The 22,500-nt window shown below is 43.6% G+C and overlaps 1 pseudogene; it reads left to right on the top strand.

Annotated features, from left to right (window-relative positions):
• Nucleotides 1-257: 257 nt before the first annotated feature.
• The window catches only part of LOC107728000 (sodium- and chloride-dependent GABA transporter 2-like), a 55,886-nt pseudogene continuing 33,643 nt past the window's right edge, over nucleotides 258-22,500 (top strand).

The raw sequence follows: 22,500 nt of genomic DNA, 5'->3' as shown, positions 1-22,500 counted from the left end.
TTAATCATGTTAATTTTGACAGCCCTAAATTCAAGAGATTTGCACACAGTATGAGATGCAGTCTGCCAAGTTTTTCCCACCCCCTTTTGATTGACAGGATATAATCGCCCCATATATAATATAATCAGGGCCGTTGCAAGGGAGAGGGGGGTTGTTATGGAAGGAGACTCACACAGATGGTTAGAAAAATACAATAATGTTTATTATCAGCAAGGGGTGCGGATGGATGGGGCAGGTGAGTAAATGAACTTAGGGTAATGGTCCTTAAGGTAGATGAGAAGAGTAATTCCGTATATGGTCCTCACAGGAGATCGTGGAAGGGAGACAGAGGACTGCACACACCTCAGGTGATGAGAACACGGGAAATCCAAGGAGCAGATGATGGGAACGGACTAGGGAATGGAACACCGGAGAACACACTGGAGGAAACACAGGAGGTAAGTATCACAGGAGCAGACTAAGGAGAGGAACACAGGAGAACACACTGGAGGAAACACAGGCGGTAAGTTCAACGAGTAGGGAATACTTTAGCTGAATCTCACGGATGTCGAGAGAGAGAATGAGTCCACTTCGAATCAACGAGATCGGACACTGGAGTGAAGTGAGGTGTGTGCTTTTGTAGGGGAATTGATGATGATTGCCGATTTGTGACAGGTGCGTGTGATCAGTGCTCAGGTGAAGGTGTTTGCGGTGATTTGGAGGTGACCGAGTCTGGCCGATCTGTGACAGGGGTATGGTTGCTATAGTAACGAATGCAACTTTAATACGCATCTGATCGATTGTAATGCCGTGCTCACTGACATGCTTGAGCACGAATCACAGTCACGCACACGCTCATAAGAATTGTAAGATCTACTGCATAATAATAATAATAATAATAATAATAATAATAATAATAATAAAGCAATTAAATAAGTAAATAAGAATTCTAAATAAGTTCTAGGTTTGTAGTTATTTATGAAGAGATCAGATGCAAAAGCCTCTAAGTGCCATCTAAAATTTTCTTCTAAAATGGATATTTTCTCATGCTCTTATGTTTATGTTCAGTTATTTTACTTTAATGGGAAAGAAAAGAAACTATGCATTGCCATTAAAGTGAAATTACTAAACCTACACATAGGAGCCTGATAAAATGCTAACTTTTAAAAACAGCACTTAGAGGCTTTTGCATCTGAACTCTTCAAATGAAGTAGTAATCAATTTACACTATTTGAAAATAATATTATATTTTAAAATGTGCACATTCACTTTTATTCGTATGTCTAATAGTCGAAAACACAAACGTCTCCCGTCACGTTCATTTATGATTTACATGATTCATGATCACATATTTTCAATTCAAAACGGCGAAATTTCATAAAAAGTTGAGTAGTTTGCATCACAAGATAGTCTATTACTGTCGGTCGCTGAACATTTCAATCGTAAAACAGTTTTCTTATACAGTACTACTTACATCTTTCCACAAACTCTCATTGCATTGTGACAGTGACAGTAAGACCGGCCTTCTTTGATTTGATTGGCCATCTCGATCATTTTGACATTTACGAGCGCTGTTGGACAACTGAGGCAGACCAGCCTAAAAGTTTAACTTTTAAAACGTTTTGTCATCCTAACAACAAACAGCTTTACTCATTCTTATACACATATTCTTATACTATCTATCAGCTATGACTATTTTAGTCTTTGAAAGGACAAAATGGGAGGAAAAACAGTAATAAAAATTAGACATAAACGACATGAAGTGCAGGCCAGGAGCGAGGCCCTCTAAGGCACGAGGCCCTGTGCGGTCGCACACTTGGCATAGGCCTTGTGACGGTACTGAATATAATATAATATCCCATCTTTTACTCTCCACAACAACTTTTAAATATATACTTAGAAGAACAGCCGTGGACTAAATGTCTAGAAAATGCTGGAAGATATGTGTGTGTGTGTGTGTGTTATTATGTGAACATGCAATATATATTTTTACACCGATTTTTAAGTCCAACCAGAGTATTTTTGCATATGTGTGCTTTCAGTTGTTCCTATATTATTTCGTAAATTTAGAATAAATTTTAGCATGAAGGTTTTTAGTGAATCATGATTTTCTTTTTTTCATACACAGGTTTCACACACAAATCTGTGCATACGCATGCTTAGTGAATGAGACCCATTGTTTTGAAATGTTTCTAAAACATTGAAATGTCCAGTTTTCTTGTTGTGATTTTAAATATACATTACAAAAACGGTTACTAAAACGTTTCTTACAGCATTCTACTAACTTTATTTTTACGCAAAATGTAAGCTTATTTCAACACTTTTATATATATATATATTGTAAGAATATGTTTGGTTTTCTTGTCTTGATTATAAAATTATTTAAAGGTTACAAAAACATTTCTTATAATGTTCTACTAACTATTTTCACCAAAATTATAGGGTTATTTGAACACTTATTTTTGATATTCTAAGAATGTTAAAATTCTCAGCTTCTCATGGTAATGTTATTTAAAGGTTACAAAAATGTTTCTTCAAATGTTCATCAAATACAAATAACATCTGAGAATGTTGTTCCAAGAATGTTTTCTCTCATTCTAATGAGAACATATATCAAATATTAAAGTTATATGAACATTCCATAAACATTAAGAACATTTAGTCCTAACATTTGTATAACTTTTAAAAAAAATGTTAGTAGAAGTTGTGAGAACGATCCCTGTTAGCTGGGGACCACTTTTCAGTGACCAAGTCAATGCAAACTCTTTACTTAGAATTTAAAGTGGACTTAATTTGTCTATTTTTAATTGTGATAGTGTCTCAGTTGGCACACACAAACACATATACTGTACATATATATATATATATATATATATATATATATATAGTTACCATAATAAAGTGTTGTACTGGTTATAACTGACATGATAGCAGTCACTCCTGCTGAATGTGCTGCTCTCATTGGTGCCTATTTAGGGACACCCCCTCCCTAAACATCTTTGGTAACACACACACAGGAGTCAGGACGACAAGTGTGGTCAATATGTCCAGCAGAGCATAAGATTACAGTAACACCATGCTGTAAGTTAAATGCTGTGTGTCTCATTTGGGACATTTTGCTGTCATGCACTGGTTCTGTGAGCATCTGCAGGTCTGTGTCTGCGTATGTGTCTGCTGCAGCCAGTCATGTGTTCACAGGTGCTGAGGGTCAGAGGTCAGGCGGAGGACAGCAGTCTGCAGGATCGCGGTCAGTGGGCTAGTAAAGCTGAGTTTCTGCTTGCTGTTGCTGGACAGATTATTGGTCTGGGTAATGTGTGGCGATTCCCATATCTGTGTTACAAGAACGGAGGAGGTGAGAGACGTTCAGCGCTCTAGTCATGCATTCTGTCATTAGTTTATAATGTTCATATCATGTTTGATTGAGATACAGTGTCCTCAAAAAGTATACTTTTATATTTTGTATGGCATGTGCATGAAAATAATGTTTAAGTATATTTTAAAATATATTTTGTAGAGTAAAAAATGGGATACAAATAATACAAATATTTTGAATTAGAATTTTAAACACTTTATTATCCATTATCATGGAATTTTGTCTTTACAGGACGTATCACATACAGTACACATACAGCTTATTCACAACACATAGAAACATAATGCATTCATAATAGAGAAAAAAAAACACATTTTACTTTAAAATGAAAAATGTCAAGACAAATGTCGATGACAAGAGCACACAACAAAATTACTTAAACTGGAACTAAAATTAAAATGAAAACTAAGCTGAAAATATAAAAATAAAATAGGATTCAAAATATAAAAAAAACTAAAATAACACTGATAAAGAGGGGTCATAAAAATTAAATTTTGTTTTGTTTTTTTAATTTATATTCCAGCTGCTCTATAACTGAATTGAATGTGTTTCATGATAAACTTTGCAACATCAACACTATTATTGAACTGAATTGATCAGAATAATGACTCTGTTGTCTTCTCTAGAGCTGCTTTACAGTTGAAATTGAAGTTGGTTCATAATTGATGAATTTTAGGATATTAACACTGTTTTCCTGTTTATTTCTATGAAGCTGATTTGAAGCAGTCTGTATTGTATAAAGCGCTATAGAAATAAAGGTGACTTGAGTTTAGTCACGTGACTTGTGCTGTTGTGTGTTTTGTTTATAAAATCAATCCTATAATCCTCCATCTCTCTGTTTGTTGAGGATAGGTGTGTTCTTCGTGCCATACATGTTATTCCTGGTAGTGTGTGGCGTTCCTCTCTTCCTGTTGGAGACGGCTCTGGGTCAGTTCACCAGTTTGGGAGGAGTCGGCGCCTGGATGAAAATCTGCCCTCTGTTTGCAGGTTTGAATGGTTGAAAGTAGTCGTGCATCCAAAAGTGAACATCCTCTCATCATTTATTCACCCTCATGATGGTCCGTTTGACTCTTGTTTAAAGGGGTCATATGACGTTGCTAAAAAGAACATTATTTTGTGTATTTGGTGTAATGCAATGTGTTTATGCAATTTAAAGTAAAAAAAACAAAGTATTTTCCACATTATTGTTTCTCCTCTTTGCCCCGCCTTTCTAAAACGTGTCGATTTTTACAAAGCTCATCGTTCTGAAAAGCGAGGTGTGCTCTGATTGGCCAGACATCCAGTGCATTGTGATTGGCCGAATACCTCAAGCGTGTGACGGAAATGTTACGCCCCTTACCATACTGTGATGCCATGTCCCAGCGTGACGAGACAAAACCAGTAAAACCCATTATAAACGAGGCATTTGTTGCATCCAGTGGGGACATAATTACTGATTATAATGACTTATACTGTCTTTTTACGCGTTGCGTTGCATCGCGCCGCGTAAACATAAAACCATGTCTGCATTTGTGATCGGAGAAACGACAAATAACAAGCGCTACTCTACAATGCTCAAAACTCGCGTTTGAATCATCAGTGGCAAATTCTTTAAATGTGAAAACGTACTTACAGGCTGCGAGTCAGAAGTTCCAGACTGTCCTTGCAAATGTGGCAGTAAGTGGTCAGGAGTTTGAAAATTACCAATAATAAGAGAAATCCTATAGTCGACTACGCCACCCGGAATACACCGGGACATAACAGCCCTTAGCAAATGGACACAGGTTTGTTGCCAAAGGCAGGGTGAGCATAAGGATAGACAACTTGAGTTTAGTCACGTGACTTGTGCTGTTGTGTGTTTTGTTTATAAAATCAATCCTATAATCCTCCATCTCTCTGTTTGTTGAGGATAGGTGTGTTCTTCGTGCCATACATGTTATTCCTGGTAGTGTGTGGCGTTCCTCTCTTCCTGTTGGAGACGGCTCTGGGTCAGTTCACCAGTTTGGGAGGAGTCGGCGCCTGGATGAAAATCTGCCCTCTGTTTGCAGGTTTGAATGGTTGAAAGTAGTCGTGCATCCAAAAGTGAACATCCTCTCATCATTTATTCACCCTCATGATGGTCCGTTTGACTCTTGTTTAAAGGGGTCATATGACGTTGCTAAAAAGAACATTATTTTGTGTATTTGGTGTAATGCAATGTGTTTATGCAATTTAAAGTAAAAAAAACAAAGTATTTTCCACATTATTGTTTCTCCTCTTTGCCCCGCCTTTCTAAAACGTGTCGATTTTTACAAAGCTCATCGTTCTGAAAAGCGAGGTGTGCTCTGATTGGCCAGACATCCAGTGCATTGTGATTGGCCGAATACCTCAAGCGTGTGACGGAAATGTTACGCCCCTTACCATACTGTGATGCCATGTCCCAGCGTGACGAGACAAAACCAGTAAAACCCATTATAAACGAGGCATTTGTTGCATCCAGTGGGGACATAATTACGGATTATAATGACTGGCCAGCAAAGACCCTCAGATTTCTACCCCACACTCAATACCCATGACACACACGTGAAAAATCAGTAATATTAAACAGCACTCCATGTGGACACGCAGTACAAGGTACCATGGCCAACCCCTCCCACCTAAATCCACACACCAAACAAAACAAAATATAACAGACGGACCCAGATGAATTCCAGACAGAACAAAACGGAGTAGAGCAGAGCAGAAGTGCAGTCAGTTACTTGAGGTTCGTTACGCTTCAATTAAGATCATTAGAAACCCCTGGACGTGCAATCAATCCTGCTGGACATTGAACAAAAGTTACGCATAAAAACTTGTTAAAAACAAACTTTAAACTACCCATACCTACCAAGAAAACCGTACAATGCTGCAATACACATGGTCGCTCACCACGCAGGATTACAGCTACTTGCAGGCCCATATCTAAAAACAAACAAGGTAATAAGCCTCTATATTTAACAGGCAAAAAGGCATTTTTAAAACAGGGACCAACCTGTAAACTGGCCAACAGCCAGCACACAAAAGACAGGAGGATAGCCCAACTGCTAGCACTCATTCAAAGCGCCACATGTCACAAAGGGGTGGTACCAAGGATGATGCATCCCAAGCAACCAAACACTTGCCCCTTTTATATGCACAACACAGGCACTAATTGGCTCATGAAACTTATCCAACTGACCAATTATGATAAAGTACAAACACCGATAAGCTCACCTGTTTGGGTATCACCAGCCAATCATACTGGGTCTATACCTCACTCTGCTACATTCCACCCCAACATCAGGCAAACCTTAGAAATTATCCCAAGGCCTGAAGAAAACTGACACGGCACTGGATATTACACCAGAGGGTGACATGGCACCTTTTACCACCATCCTTGGCAAGCAGTAGACATTTCAGTACTGACCAGCTATTGGCCTTAATCTTCAAGAAACCTTGAAGGGAAACTAGCAACATTAATGCCACTTAAAATTGACTAATTGAATTTTACACCAGTGATACCCACATTCACTGGCATCGGAAATGCCCCAACTTACCTACACCAATGACGGTGAGGCTATCAATCCCACTGGAAGGCCAGATTTAGAGGGCTCAAAAAGCACAATGTCATGCAGAAAACACATTGACCAATTTACGGTTACTAATTGAAAATGCCAAATACAATCAGCCATACCCTGCAACCTTGATGGAACATTGTGGCTACAGCAAGGCTGGGAACACACCTTATGACAACGTTGGGACACACATTACAAAACTCAGCACCTGCAATTCAGAGGCTAACTCAAAGAGAAAGGTACAACAATGATAGCAATGCTGCACTGGGGCCCTAAAATGAACTTAAGATGCCATTCAATACGACCAAGCTGCAGCTGCCCCACTTGGTGGACACTAGCTTTCGGACAAATAGCATGCAAAAGACTGCTCACTTTAAACCATAGGAGGGACCTTACAAGACATAGGGTGAGGTGCAAACCTACCCGTTACACTTCCTGGCAACATGGCCAGGTCGCAAACATTTAAGTCATCTTGGGATTTACCACAGGAGGACCAATTCCATGATTAAGAACCACGAACACGAGGGGTATAGTGACACTTCCTGGCCTATGACCCAGCCACAAGTTCCAAAGAGCTGATCCAATTGGACTCGCTGCAATTTTGACAGTTCCCTTGACGGGCCTAGCTCTACCCGGGCACCATGGGCCTCTAACAACATTCTCCCTTGCGCCCCATACTACATTACAGGCACAAAGATCTAACCTTGATGCCAGGCCCACCTCGGAGTTCCCTCCCATTCCCACCTAAGGACCTCCAACAGACAGCCAGTGAGCAATACTAAAAGGATTCCAGCTCGATGCAACAACTACCTAGTACCTACCTCCTGTTCAACAATTTATCACACCCAGGGGTTTCTGAATTTGACAACATACACGACACAAGCCGGGCTAGAACCTGGGTTTCTGGTGTGATGGTTGAGATATCTACCACTAAGCCACAACAGTGGTAATGTTGGACCCAAACAAAACACTCAAGGCAGTTTCCCAGGAAATGAAGATTTATTTAAAAAAAAGGAGAAGACAAGACAGGTTTTAACAATGAGACATGAAACGTGGGGTTAATTCTAAGGGAACGAGGAAGAAACAAACGATAGGAAACAGGGTTAACTTTCCTTGCAATGCGAAAAGGCCAGATGTATTTCTGGGAAAGCTTCCTCAATTCAACCCGGAGGGGCAAGTCCTTGGTGGCTAACCAGACTCTTTGACCGGCTCGGAAATTAGGAGCCTTCCGGTGGCGGCAGTTAGCCTGACGTTGGTATCTCTGGGAGGTCTGTAGAAGGATACACCTAGCCTTCTTGCAGGTCTGCCGACAGCGTTGGACCAAACGTCGGGCAGAGGGAACACCAACCTGTGCCTCCTCCTCGGGAAACAATGGAGGGATATACCCGAACTGGCATTCGAAGGGGGATAGTCCAGAGGCTGAGAACTGGAGGGTGTTGTGGGCATATTCAGCCCATATGATGTAGATAGCCCAAGAGGTGGGGTTATTGGCCGCCATACACCGCAGGGTGGTCTCCAGATCCTGGTTAATCCGTTCTGTCTGGCCAATAGACTCTGGATGGAACCCGGACGATAGGTTGGCTGTGAGCCCAATAAGCCTGCAGAAGGCCCTCCAGAACCTGGATGAGAATTGGGGCCCTCGGTCGGAGACAGTATCCCGGGGAATTCCAAATACCTGGAAGACATGATTCATAAGAAGCTCTGCTGTCTCTTTGGCCGAAGGTAACTTGGGCAGAGGAATGAACCGGGTGGCCTTAGAGAATTGGTCCACAACCACCAGGATGATTGTGTTGCCCTGGGATGGTGGGAGTCCCATGACAAAGTCCAGAGAAAGGTGCGACCATGGCCTACGGGGAAAGGGATGGAGCAGTCCCTGAGGTCGCTGACGTGTGGACTTTCCCTGGCTGCACACGGGGCAGGCCTCCACATAGACCTTAACATTCTCCTTGATGGACGGCCACCAAAACCGCCGCTGGAGGAAGTCAAGTGTGTGAGCAGTTCCCGGATGGCACGTCAAGGGAGACTCATGACCCCACTGCAAGACCCGGGCCCGGGCAGATTGAGCGACATACAGGCGTCCCGTGGGACCACCTCCTGGATCTGGCTCTTGGGCTTGGGTTTCTCGCACCACCCTTTCCAGTTCCCACTGAAGGGGTACGACGATCCTTGACCCTGGAATAATCTATGCCACAGGTTTCTTCTGTGTCTCGGGAGAGTAGGCTCGGGACAGGGCATCTGGCTTAACATTCTTGGTGCCGGGTCTGTAGGACAGGAGAAACTGGAATTGATTAAAAAACAAGGACCATCGAGCCTGACGAGGGTTCAACCACTTAGCCTGCTGGAGATATTCCAGGTTCTTGTGATCCGTGAGAACCTGGAAAGAATGTTGAGCCCCCTCAAGCCAATGGCGCCACTCCTCCAAAGCGAGTGGGTTTTTACCGCGAGCAGCTCTCGATCCCCCATGTGGTAGTTGCGCTCGGCATCCGACAGGCGACGAGACATGAAGGCGCAATGGTGTAATTTTTTTGTGACAGGATGGTCCCTACGTCCACTTCAGAGGCGTCTACCTCCACCAGAAAAGGTTTTCCTGGGTCGGGGATTGAGAGGATGGGAGCAGAAGTGAAGCGGCACTTGAGATCCTGGAAGGCCCCTGCTGCCTCCGGACCCCAGTGAATTTTAACTCCTCCACCTTTGGCCAACGCAGTCAAGGGAGCCACCACAGAGCTGAAATTCTTAATGATCCTCCTATAGAAGTTAACAAAGCCGATGAAGTGTTGAACCTCCTTGACTGTGGTGGGAATGGGCCAGGTAAGGACAGCCTCAACCTTTTTCGGGTCCATCTCCACGTGGCCCGGAGTGATAATTAACCCGAGAAACTGAAACTCACATTTCTCAGGCTTCACGTAGAGATGATTGTCAAGGAGTCTCTGGAGGACGTCTTCCATTCGCCCCCCTGCCGGATCTGCACGAGATGGTAAGCGTTGCATAGATCCAGTTTAGTAAAAATGGAAGCCCCTTATAGTAGCTCAAAAGCAGTGGCCATGAGAGGAAGGGGGTATCGATTCCGAACTGTGATCTTGCTGAGGCCCCGGTAATCGATACATGGCCTAAGACCCCCGTCTTTCTTCCCCACAAAGAAGAAGCCTGCCCCAAGTAGAAAGGCGTAGAGGAAGTAGAGGCGCGGATGATGCCGGCTGCCAAGGACTTCTTTATGTAGGTATCCATAGCTGTGCGCTCAGGGGAAGACAATGAGAAGATCCGATCCCTGGGAGGGCAGGAACCAGGGAGCAGATCGATAGCACAGTCGTAGTGTTGGTAAGGAGGTGGCCCGGGACTTGCTGAACACTGCCTTGAACTGATGATAGGAACTGGGGACTCGAGCCAGGTTGACAGACTCTAGAAACTTGGAACTAGGGGCTGAGGGACTCTGAATTAGGCAAGTGGAACCCCAGCTCAGGATGGTGCCAGCGGACCAGTCGATCCGAGGGTTAGGTTTACGCAGCCAGGGGTGGCCCAGGATAACAGGAAACTCGGAAGAGTCAATTAGATAGAAGGTCTCCTCCTGCTGGTGTTCAAGGATGGTAATTCACAGGGACTGAGTGGCCTCTGTTACTCTGCCAAGTTCCATAGGTCTGCCGTCCAATGCCGTAACTGCCTGGGGGTGAGGAAGAAGTTGGGTAGGGATCTTAAGTTCCTTAGCCAAGGATAGATCCAGGAAGTAGCCTGCGGTGCCGGAATCGATCATGGCCTGGACCGGATGCTGGTGGCCCTCCCAGGACAGAGTGGCTGGAACAGTTAGGACGGTGTTAATAGGAGGAGCTCTAATTTTCCCCATCACAGCCCTCCTGTAGCTGGGTGGGGGAACCATTTCCCAAGAGCTCGGAACACGTGGAGCGAAAGTGACCGGAAGCACCGCAGTAGAGGCAACGTCGCTCCCTCATGCGACGTTCCCTCTTGTTAGGAGAGAGCCTGGAACGACCCAATTGCATGTCCTCCGGGGAATCATGGAGCTGTTCAGGGACTGGTGAAGCCCTGGACGAAGGAACACAAACGGGGGAACCAGACCTGCTCATAGGAACTTGGGTCTGAGATGCCTTGCGGCGAGCCACCCTCTGCTCTCTCAGGCGATTGTCCAGGCTGATGGCCATCGCAATGAGGGACTTGAGATCATCAACTAGTTCCCGGCTGGCTAACTCATTTTGAAGGGGCTCAGACAACCCTCCCTGAAAACAGACCTTCAACGCCTCATCGTTCCATCCACTCCCTGCCGCGATGGTCCGAAACTCGATGGCAAAATCGGCTGTGCTGCGAGAGCTTTAATCTCTTACTAGGGGTAGCTCGGGAGGACTTGGCAAGACCCAGCAGGAAACACCAAAAACCGAGTGAGGAACAAGGTTAAAAATACACAGCTTAAATACACTGAGGAAAACAAGGCACAGGTGACCTGGATAACGCTAACAAGAACACACAAGGAAGAACTAAGGCTAAAGGGAACACAGTGGGGCTCTAGAGGCACGGAGACAAATTTCTCCTCATTTGCACAGTAACGTTTTCAAACTTGGTGCAGTCCAATCTACCACGACACATTAATGTAGTGACATGACTACATAAATCTGTTACACAGTTCCAAAGTCTGTCCGCATGTGATACAAGTGTGTCTGTTTGGATTTTATTTGTGAATGCAACTTTATTTTGAGGCTATTTGAATTTGAGTTTGTGCATTGTAATTTTAGATTGATTCATCTTTTATTTGTTTTTTCTTTGTTTTTATGTTTGTGATTGGATCGTTCTACTATTTCAGGTCTGGGTTTCGCCAGTCAGATGATGATCTTACACAGTTGTGTGTATTATATTGTTATTCTGGCCTGGGCATTTTTCTACCTGTGCAGCAGCTTCCAGACGCGGCTTCCCTGGTCGCACTGCAACAACACCTGGAACACAGGTGTGATGCACACATCCCATACACACATAACTCACGATCCCAGTGTGTCCCTGCAGGTCTAGGCCATTCCTCCAGTGTGTCAGTACTCTCACATCATCCATGTGCTAATGTAAGTGCAAGATTTAGGGTGAATTTTGGCCCAGTTCATTTCCATTATCCAAGCATCTTGACACTCAGGACTGAACTCCAGAGATGTGCTCATTCCCCACCCATAGAGCACATCACACAACAGGACCATGTCCACATGTTAAAAACTCTTCCAGCATTTTCTAGACCTTTAGTCCATTTCAGTTCTTTTAACTGTATTTTAAAAGTTGTTGTGTAGAGTAAAATATGGGATACATACAAACTAGAGATGCACCAATGTTTAATACAAGTTATAGCGTGAAATAAACGTGAATGAACATCAGAAAGTATGTTGAAAGATACAGTACAACTCACCAAAATGTATCATGTTTTATGTAATCGCTCAGTCGGTGTTTCAACCGCAGAAAGATACCAATAAAACAGCTTGTTAACAATGTCACTTAATGTTGCATTTACCTCAGGAAAGCTATCCAGTGTTCACAGTTCAGTAGTTAGCTGTAATAATAAAATAATTTTAAAAAATAAACAAAGAGGAGCTGTACTACTTATATGTTTGTGTGTTTGTGTTTGTGTGTGTGAGCATCAATTAAAGCAGTGCTTTAATATAGAACGGTGATTAAACTTTAAAATACATCCTCAATTATGTGCAGCTTGAACACGGCGTCCGTCAAAAAAGACTGTGCCTATTGTAACACCAAGTTTAAATGTTATAAATAGCCCGGATAGGAAAGCTGTGTGGTGCTGGAGGAGAGTAATTCACGGGAGACGAGAAAATGGTGTATTTTCCCCGGGTTTAATAAAAATACCTCAAGCGCCGACACACTCGTCCACATACATGGGGATGAGTGAGGAAAAATCCCACTGGAAGAAACAAACAGAAAAGGCGGGAAATAAAATAAAGACAGACAAATGTCGGTAGAGCAGATTATCTCTTCACCTTTTCATAACGCTGACCGTGATTTCACCAAGTACAACATGTTCCTGGATCAACATCCTTGTTGATCCTGGAACAACATTCCAATTAACCAATCAGAATTGAGGGATAACTTTTCAGGAAATATCTGTTTTAGGCTTACGATCAGGGTTAGGTGCTTCTACACCCTTGTTTAATCAGCTATCATTTCACACTGATTTTTAGAATAAATTATGGGTAAGGTTAGGTTTAGGGGTAGAGATTGGGTTTAGCCTATATTTTTGGACAGTAATGTTGATCCAGGATCAACAAAAGATGTTGATCCAGGAACATATCTTTGCAAAATCACGGCGACCTTTTCATAACATACAGACACACGCTATGCACATGCGCAGTTGTCCCTCTGCCACAAAACTACCATAAATACTCTAGTGGACGTTACGGAGTCCCCCCGGGAAAAAATTTGCTGTCCCCAGCCAACAGCACTGTGAAATTACAGTACATAAACATCTTAATACATGAATAGTTGTATATACTCCCATCACAAAGAAAAATAATGGTGAGAAATGATGAGAAATACCGACATACATGACCGTTTTTAACTCACCAAACTACTTTGTCCTAGGATATACCAGTGGCGTTCTGTCAATATAAGTTGCGAATGCTCCGCATACCCAGGCCATTTGAGAGAATAAGTTCACGGGATAATTCATATAAACATGATTATAAGTTGATCCCTTATCATTTTAAATGTAACTTAAAGCTTAAAGAGTTAGGAATAAGTACGTACAATTATTTATTTGCCAAACGGCAGTAATTTTCTTTAAATCTACCAGTTGTGGTTGCTTCCGGGTGAGCGGATTCTCCGCAGCTTTCTCGCCTCCGCTCTGTTGCTATGACTCTTCAGGATTGTAGCGCGTTCTCAGTGATTTGCTGGTCTGTGGCTGATTTCATGCACGAGGTAAGCTGTCCGCGAAGCGCTCGCCCAAGCGGAAAAATGTGCTGTTCCTATCAGATTTCGATTGCCAAGAATCACATTGTGTTTGATGCAAAACCAACTCGACTAAATCAAAAGAAAAGAAAAAAAAACACTAACTGTATATTTTTATTTTCTCAAGCAAAGCAAATTTTAAAAGTACACTGAAAACATATCTTCTTACATTTTTGGTCATAGACAATCTTATGTTGAAGATATACGTTATTGTCAACATTATTGCCTAAGCGGTAAATAAATAAAAAAAGTTTATATAAACATGGGCTATATAAAATTTTAATAATAACAAACATCATATTGTTCCCTTTGTTCTGGGTATGCTCGTGTCGCTTACAGTTGAAGTCCTTCTCTGATTTTATTATTGTTTGCAAGGTCGCAACGTTACTTTGCAATATTTAAAATATTTTTGGGTATTTTGCATGGTCTGTTATTGGAGTAGTGTCACCCAGGTGAGAGTTTTAACTCCTATTCACTGGGAATAAAAAAATCATTAAGCTGATGCAGAGAGACATATAGACCAGGGGAATCCCCCCATCTCCCCACCCTCTGATTACGTATCATAACGTAACTACGTGTAAATGTTAATTGGTGGTTTTTACTTGGAAAACCAGCTATATTTTTCTTGCATTCGAATAACAATGGATAAACCTGAAACGATAGAAGAAGGATTGGAGATGAATTTCATTTACAAATAAGGTAGGAAATGTGCATACTTTTAAATCGACACCTGCCACGGTGTTTATTATTTGTCATATGTGATCCCTTTTGAGTGTCCTAAAAGCCGATTGGGGGAGGGTTGGTTCTTATCACTCAGCATACCCGGTTAAAAAAGTCACCACTCGCCACTGGGATATACAGTATATAAAAAGAAAATGTCACAAGCAAATAGAAAAAAAAATGCATAAGCATTTTAAAAAATCCATGGCAAAATACATTTTACAAGATAAGTTTACCTTTTATAAGAACAAAACACAACAGTGTTGGTTAACCTAGAAACAGTCTACAAAAAACAATAACAATATTGTAATGGCATGAAAAAATATGCACAAATATGCACCCCACATACTCCATTCACATATTCATTTTAAATCCAACTGGTCTGTGTGAAATGCATTTGTCCATCTATTGGTTGCCCAACCCGAGGTAATCCTGGGGGCAAGTCTAGGTTGCAGGTTATACCTTTGGTTGGCACAATCAACATGACTCTCTGTCAAATCAGAGGGAATGGCAGGATCAACACATTCACCCACACCCTCGTCAGTGACATCAAATAAATCAGACAGAGAAACTCGGTATCAGATTCCAAGAGATCACAGACATCATCAGTTGGACAGCCACTTGATGTCATGCCAGAACTTGTATGACAGGAGCTCCCGTCACTGAGCAAAGTATTGTCCTCCTCAATTTCGAGAGGTGGATTCACAGGCACAATCTTCGATACATTTCCAGAATCCCATGTATGAAAAGCTTCCATGTTTACCACGTGAAACACTACGCATCCTCCGCCGCAGTCACATCAGTAAGTCTATAGTTTACATCAGACAACTTCTGAGCAACACGGTAAGGACCTGTGTATAGAGGCGTGAGTTTGGCAGCGAAGTTCGTAGATGCATCGAACCTTGGATGAGTTTTGATCTCCAGATCATTTACAGAGAAAGAAATGAGCTGACGCCTCTTGTCATAGTAGTGCTTTTTCTTAGAGTGACTCATCTCCGGAAAAGACCTGACATGATCAAATGACTCCTGAAGCAAATGCATTCAGGACATGCAAAGAAGTCACAACTGGCTCTTCCACGCCAAGAGAATCGGGCTGAGAAATCAGATCCAAAGGTGTGTCCAGTTCGCGGCCATACAACACCATCAACGGACTCAGTCCCGTGATGTCATGTTGAGCTGTCCGCAATGCAAAACAAATGTGGGGAAGAAAACGATCCAAAGAAGTATGCTTGGTTCCAACATACTCCCTAATGGCCATTTTCAGTATTCAATTTACTCTCTCCCTAGCATTGGTCTGCGGGTGATAATATGTTGTAATTCTGTGCTCAATAATCCACAAACACAAGGATGAACGCATTACCACTCGGCGTTCGGGGCAAGGGGCCCACAAAGTCCACCCCTGCATACTCCCAGGGATATTGGGGATGGATTGGAACCATGAAACTACCAGCCTTTCTCTGAGATGGCTTAATGAATTGGCAGATGGCACATGAACCCTCATACTTCTTCACATCCAACAGCATGGCAGGCCAGAAAAATCTCTGCTTAAGTCTAATCACCGTTTTAGACACACCCAAGTGACCTGCGGTGGAATGGTCATCATAATACTCCAACAGAGACTTCCTGACAGCCTGGGGAGCATAAAGCTTGAACTGTTTCATGGGGTGTAAAGTACAAGAAGATTTTGGGTCTTTGTGATACAAAAGACCATCAAGAATAGCGTACAGAAGAGCTTCTTCAGATGACACACTCTCACCATCCTCCAACACACTGAACAACTTTCCAATGTCTGGATCATTCAGCTGCAGATGTCTCAATTGATCCCTGTCCGTAAACAACACAGACGGCAAGGAATGCAAGTCCAGACTTCCAAGAACAGCATGATCAGGGAGAAGATCAAACGGCTGACCACAAGAAGGTAAGGGGTTCCTTGACAAACTGTCAGGAACATTGTTGGACACTCCTGGTTTATGGATTATCTCAAAATCAAAGTCTTGTAGCCAAAGTGACCACCTAGCCAATCTTCCAGTGGGATTTGGTCGTGACATCAACCACTTGATGTGGGTCAACTGTTGTGGTCAGAAAAAAACTGTACACAATGTATGGTCTAAAATACTCAAGTGCCCAAATTACCGCTAGGCACTCCTTCTCAGGAGTAGTGTAAGGTTGTTCGGACTTGTGAAAAGCACGGCTGGCATAAGCAACTGCACAGTTTCTTCCTTGCTCATCCCTCTGCATTAAAGCAGCACCCAGACCAGCATCACACGCATCCACGTGAATGAAGAACAGAAGTGAAAACTGCAGGAACCTCAAGATAGGTGCAGATGTCGGTTTACTTTTAAGGAAATCCATAGCATTCTGTCAGTCTTGTGTCCACACAAAAGAAATTTGGATCTCGTAAGTGCGAAAAGAGGTTCAGCATGTCGTGCATGTTCATGAATGAATCGCCGGTAATAACTTATTATACCCAAGAACTGTCTCACCTGCCTGGCATTTCCTGGAGTAGCAAAATCTACCACAGCCTTCACCTTCTCCTCATTGGGTAAGATACCATCCCTGGTAACCTGATAGCCCAAGAAGTTAAGATCGTTTATACAGAACTGACACTTGTCAAACTTGATCGACAGGCCAGCAGATCTCAGCCTAGCCAGGACCTCCTCCAGATCTATCAGGTGTTGTTCAAATGTGGGCAAGGTGACTACAATATCATCGAGATAAACTGCACAAGACTTTGTAGATGAGGCCTGCTATCACCGTGTTCATGAGCCTCTGAAAAGTGGCTGGGGCATTGCACAGGCCAAAGTGTAGAACACGGAACTGGTACAGCCCACAGTGAGAAATGAAAGCGGTCTTTGGCCTAGACGATTCTTCCATGGCAACCTGCCAATAGCCCCTGGCTAAGTCGATTGTGACACAAAATTACCCCTTGCTAGAAAATCAAGGGACTCATCAATTCTCAGAAGTGGGTACGAGTCTTTCACTGTAAGACTGTTCAACCCCCGATAATCTATGCAAAACCTTGGTTCCCCAGAAGGCTTTTGCATGATGACAATTGGCGACCCACGGCCCCGACGCCGGTTCAATAATGCCTTCTGCCAACATCATGTGAATTTGCCGCTCAATCAACTCTTTTTTTGCTGGTGAAGTATGGTAGGGAGCGAGATGGATAGGTTGGGCCTGTCCAGTGTCAATTTTATGTTAAACTAAGGATGTATAGCCTAGATGTCCATCAAATAATTCAGCAAAAGATCTCAACAACTCAGCAAGTTTTATTTTTTTCACCCTCCTTTGAAGCAGCCTCATCAACTTTTGTGTCCAGACTAGAAGAACCGGTTTGCAAGCCGAGCATACTGTGATTTTGCATCACCACGTCAATGCCCTCCAGTTCGGTTGCAACCTCTGGCAAATTGCCCAGAACAACTGTTCTGGAAGGAACCTGAATCACAAAAGAAGCTCTCATCATAAAATCAATGCCCAAGCGGGGTTGAAAGATTTTGGATGACTGCAAAGCGATGGTAAAAGCATTGGCCCATGAACCCAAACTGTAACCAAGCTACACCCGATGGACAACACATTCCCCCATCAGCAAGCTGCAAAGGAGTTGCAGACCAAGTTGTTGTTTTGAAAGTCTATAGGGATTTCCTGGAGTTCTTCTGCTGGGCGTATTTGGAGTTTCCGCGTGAGAACGCCCTCTGGCCTTCAGATGGAGATTTTCTACTGATCACAGAACCGTGCTTCCCTGACAAGAATCGCATGACAATCGCAGCTTTTGCCAAATCACGAAAATCACGATTACGATTTAATTTCGATTAATCATGCAGCCCTACCTCGAGTACACATTTGGGCTATATTGTTGTCTACAGTTTGGACATTTACGGGAAGTAAACTCCGGTGTCAAGCACTTAAATCAATTAAGTTCTCTTGTGACAGGAACTGACTGTGGGACCTGGGGCGCATATTGACCACATGGACCCAAGACCGCATGCAGCTCATGCGCATGCAAAAGAAGGTTCATCACAGACATCACCACTGTACCATAGAGTGCTACCCTGTATTTTTCGACAGCGTGCTTACATATTAGCTCAATTTGTTCCCGCTGAGGAGGCAGAGATCTCAGTTTTTGAAATTCACTAAGCATGTGGGCGACAAATGTGGGTAAATGTTCATCTGGCATCTGGACTCGATCAAGGATCAGAATCAGAATCAGAATCAGAATGAGCTTTATTGCCAGGTTTGTTTACACATACGAGGAATTTGTTTTCGTGACAGAAGCTTCCACAGTGTAACAGAATGACAGTGACAGAACAAAAAACACAGATAATAAAAATAAAAATAGAACAAAACCGGTGAAATATCGGGTGGTGTGTACTTCCGAATGTCCAGCAATTCGTCTCTGGTGAAACTGATTGCAGGGATATAACTAAAGACAGGACAAACTAACAAAAACATAAAAACAACTGCGGAGCACGCCACGGAGGCAGCCATCAGCGTCGGCGCCATATCTCTCATGCGGATACTCCGCATAATGTGCTCCTGATTATCAGATGGCAGAAAAACCTTCCTAAATAGATCACAAAACTGGGTCCACGTGGAAATATGGGAGCTCAAGACATTAAACCACTTTTTCGGTTCCTTGGACAGAAAGCGAGGGAGCTCAAGTAACATCTGTGAATCAGTAAGGTCTAATGAAGTCCTGTATATGTCAACAGACTGAAGCCAGTCGTCCGGACTCACCTTTCCTTCACCGTCAAATATTAGAGGTTCAAGACATGATTGATGAAGGACAGAGGCCAAGATCCTGGACATAACTGACAAATCAGCCGAGGTTGTTTGAGCCACCGCAGGCGCATATACATGAGGCACATTACTAGAAACTGACCTTGAAATGCCTATTGGAGCCGGCCAAAATGGCGTAGAAGGGTTAGACTGTGGTCGTGGCTCAACGGTACCTTCATCTGGACTCATGCAATCAATCATACTCTTTTGCAGATCCAGCAAATCACGGAGACAACACTGCAGTACAGCAACCTCATCCTGCAGGAACTGCACCTGAGACCGTAAGTCTCCATCCCCCACTCTGAGATGTACTCTGTCTTGGTAAATAGTCAGAACATGTCAATAAGTCAAACAGTTCTCGATTCGTAGCCATCTTATACAACCTATAGTATAATATCAAATCACAGAATTATCAACAGAAAAGTAAACCAAAATATTATATTCAGATGCACACAATTTACAATGGATTAATCACAAAATAAACAGAAGTTTCCCTTAAGAAATGTACATGTGCTTCCTTACAGCCTGTGTGTTAAATCACAATAAACAATTTAACTCAGAAAAAAGTGAAAAAAATACAATACAAACTGAAATAAAGTCCAACACTTTTTTTCTCTTCCAGTCCTTCGGAATCAGCACTCCTTACTGCATGTGTCAGGCCACGTGAAGTGAATGAAAAAACGTGACCGCAAACAGTAATATCTTATTGTGAAATGTTCAATAGCCCAGATAGGAAAGCCGTGTGGTGCTGGAGGAGAATAATTCATGGGAGACGAGAAAATGGCATATTTTCCCCGGGTTTAATAAAAATGCCTCAAGCACCGACACACTCATCCACATTCATGGGATGAGTGAGGAAAAATGTAGACAAGTAAGCATTCAACTCAGGTCACAAACAGAAAAGGAGGGAAATAAAATAGAGATAGACAAATGTCAGTAGAGCGGATTATCTTTTCAACTTTTAATAACGTACAGACACACACTATGCACATGCGCAGTTGTCCCTCTGCCACAAAACTACCGTAAATACTCTAGTGGCCGTTACACTATCTTTAGCGAAGCAGCACGGAGAGCCATTTCTGAAATGTGCTGCGGCATGGCTGGTATAAACTCAAGCATTGCGTGGCCCTGATCAGCTCCTGTGCTCGTGTCGGAGCCGTAATGCACCGCAGACATGTGTAGTGATGCGCAGACCAGCTCTAACATGAATCTGCTGTTAAAAATGAACCATCAATTCATCATATCATCATGTAAAACTAAGAATTAGAATCATTTTATTGTGACAATCAGGTGCGGGTCGGATATCTAAATCAGAGAAAAATATAGGTGCGGGTGGGTGGCAGGTTTGAAGCAGCGGATTCGGGTGACGTTTGAGCTGATCCGCGCATCTCTAGTGCACAGTGTCTTGTAATCTTGTAATGTCATCTGTCTGGTTCTGTTGATGGAGTGTAATTGTCAGGGATTCATCACAGTCACTTCAGTCAGTCACCATCCAGGATAATCACCCGATCACAGTCACCGGAGTTCTGATCACCCGCACCTGCTGTCACCAATCAAGCCACACTACAAATTCACACACATCACAGTTACTCACTGTCCGGTCTACCGTTCACTCCTATGGACTGTTCTGGACTCTCTCTACTGAATTCTCCTAGAAAGATTTACCTTCGGTTCCTCCCGCGATCCTCCAACAACTCCTTGGAATCTGTTCCACGATCTCCAACGAAACCGGCATACGATACACACCATCAGAACTCACATAAGAACCCTGGAATCATTCACTGTGTTGACACTCACCTGCCTTTACCTCACCCGTTCCATTCTTCTGCTTATCCAGTCAATAAACCATCCTGTTTTGCACTTACCTGTTGTGTCTGGCCTTGCTTTGTGACAGAAGACCGGACCATAACAAGTACCTCCATGGATCCTCGACCTCCCACACCCGCAGAAGTCCTGGAGGAGCTGGTAAACGCCCTCCGGGCTGCCCTGCTTCCTCCGACCACCCCCCAGTCTGCCTCTGTCAGTCCCATGGCCATGCCTGCTTCATACACGGGTGATGCAGCTGAGTGTGGCGGCTTCCTCCTGCAAGTGGCCTTGTTCATCGAGATGCAGCCGCAGAAGTTTTCCTCCGAACGCACTAAGGTAGCATTCCTGATATCACTTCTTAATGGAAGAGCGCTGTTGTGGGCTAAGGCCATATGGAACGCTAATAGTGCCATAATTAATTCATATGATGCCTTCACTAACCATTTTAGTCATACTGCAGGAGTGCTATCTGTGTCCGACCAGTTACTGCGGCTGCGCCAAGGCACTTCTTCCATTAACAACTACACACTGCGGTTCAGAACGCTGGCGGCGACTAGCGGGTGGAATGAGGCGGCTCTACTTACCTCTTACCGGCAAGGATTGAATCCCCGGGTACAAGCTCAAATGGCTATCTATGATGATTCCGTTGGACTGGAAAGTTTCATGCAAAAAGCCAACCGAATTTCCCAGCATCTGTCCGCATGCCACGCCACCGAAGCCGCCCACCAGTCTGTCACGCCCGGCATGGGTTCCCCAGTACCAGAGCCGATGCAAGTAGACACCTCCCGGCTCACCCCTTCTGAACGTGCTCGCCGTCTCGCGGCAGGTCTGTGCCTTTACTGCGCTGCGGCGGATCATTACATCAGGACCTGCCCAGTCAGACCCCCACGTCCTGCGGTGAGTACCCTCCAACTAGACCCTGTCATTTCCACGCTGTCAACGCTATCGGTACATCTACTTACCCCAGACCTTTCTGTTTCAGTCCCTGCCCTCGTCGACTCGGGCTCCTAGGGCAATTTCATATCCCAGGTCTCCATCGGCCCCAGAAACGTCATGCCTCAAACGTCATGCGTCAAACGTCAGGAGCTCCGAGTCGAGACCATCCAGGGAAAACTGCTAGGACGTGGGTGGGTGAAATATCGAGCACCGACGCTAAAGCTCAAGATTGGCACGCTACACGAGGAGGAAACCACGTTTTTGGTACTGGAGGGACCCACCGTGGATATTATCCTGGGACGTCCCTGGCTAGTTCTCCATTTTCCAGAGATCAGATGGGACTCGTGTGAGGTGACTCGCTGGAGCGAGCACTGTCACCGCAACTGCCCTACGTCATTACCCACTCCGCTCCCAGGATCTCGCTCA

Source organism: Sinocyclocheilus rhinocerous, unplaced genomic scaffold, assembly GCF_001515625.1.
Source record: "Sinocyclocheilus rhinocerous isolate Xijiao unplaced genomic scaffold, SAMN03320098_v1.1 scaffold2051, whole genome shotgun sequence".
Classification (NCBI taxonomy): domain Eukaryota; kingdom Metazoa; phylum Chordata; class Actinopteri; order Cypriniformes; family Cyprinidae; genus Sinocyclocheilus; species Sinocyclocheilus rhinocerous.
Note: the sequence above shows the minus strand (reverse complement) of the source record. Positions and strands in the feature narration are given on the sequence as shown.